We start from the raw sequence: 1,592 nt of genomic DNA, 5'->3' as shown, positions 1-1,592 counted from the left end.
CAGTCGCAATTTTGACCGATTCTGGCCCGTTTCTTGGTCTATTACTCATGTTTTGGCGTCCCGGGATGATTTCCACGATTGGTGAACCCCAGGGTGCGTTTATGGTCATCAACACTCGCAGTTTTTGTCGATTCTGGCCCGTTTCGTGGACTATTACTCAGCATTTTGGGGTCCCGAAGCGATTTCCATGGTTGTCAAACCCCAAGGTGCGCTTACATGTCCATCATCAGCAATCGCAGTTTGGGCCGATTCTGACCCGTTTCTTGGACTATTACTCACTGTTTTGGGGTCCCAGTGTGATTCCCACGATTGACGACCCCGGGTTGCATTTGCGTGTCGGTCATCAAAACTCACAATTTTGGCCAATTTTGACCCGTTTCGTGGACTACTACCCAGCATTTTGGGGTCGCGAAGCGATTTCCATAGTTGTCGAACCCCAAGGTGCGCTTACGTGTCGGTCATCAACACTCTCAGTTTGGGCCGATTCTGGCCCGTTTCGTGGACTATTATTACTCACTGTTTCGGGGTCCTAGATGATTTCCGCGATTAACGAATCCCGGGGCGCGTTTACGTGTCGGTCATCAACACTCACGGTTTTGTCCGATTCTGGCCCGTTTCGTGGACTATTACTCACCGTTTTGAGGTCCTAGAGTAATTTCCATGATTAATGAACCCCGGCGTGCGTTTACGTGTCGGTCATCAAGACTCATGGTTTTGGCCGATTCTAGCCCGTTTCATGGACAATTACTCACTGTTTTGGGGTCCCTAATCGATTTCCATGGTTGTCAAACCCCAAGGTGCGCTTACGTGTCGGTCATCAACAATCACAGTTTGGGTCGATTCTGGCCTGTTTCATGGACTATTACTCATTGTTTTGTAGTCCTAGTGTGGTTGCCACGATTAACGAACCCCAGGGTGCATTTACGTGTCGGTCATCAACACTCACGGTTTTGGCCGATTCTGGCCCATTTCATGGACTATTACTCATTTTTTGTCGGTCATCAACATTCACGGTTTGGGCTAATTCTGGCCCATTTCTTGGACTATTACCCACTATTTTGGGGTCCCAGAGGGATTTCTACGATTGACGAGCCCCGGGGTGCGTTTATGTGTTCATCATCAATAGTCACAGTTTGGGCCGATTCTAGACCGTTTCGTGGACTATTACACACCGTTTTGTGGTCCCAAAGCGATTTCCATGGTTGTCGAACCCTAAGCTGTGCTTACGTGTGGGTCATCAAGAGTCACAGTTTGGGCCAATTCTGGCCCATTTCTTGGACTATTACTCAGTTTTGGGGCCCCGAAGTGATTTCCACGATTGACGAACCCCGGGTTGCGTTTACGTGTCGGTCATCAACACTCACAATTTTAGGCGATTGTGGTACGTTTCGTATATTATTACTCACCGTTTTGGGGCCCCACAACGATTTCCACGATTGACGATCCCTGGTGTGCGTTTACGTGTCCGTCGTCAACACTCGCAGTTTTGACCAATTCTGACCCGTTTCATGGACTATTACTCACCGTTTCGCGGTCCCGAAGCGATTTCCACAGTTGTCAAACCCCAAGGTGCGCCTACGTGTCGGCCATCA

The sequence above is a fragment of the Triticum aestivum genome, chromosome 4B (assembly GCF_018294505.1).
Source record: "Triticum aestivum cultivar Chinese Spring chromosome 4B, IWGSC CS RefSeq v2.1, whole genome shotgun sequence".
Lineage (NCBI taxonomy): Eukaryota > Viridiplantae > Streptophyta > Magnoliopsida > Poales > Poaceae > Triticum > Triticum aestivum.
The sequence above is the reverse complement of the archived record's forward strand: the minus strand, read 5'-3'. Positions refer to the sequence as shown.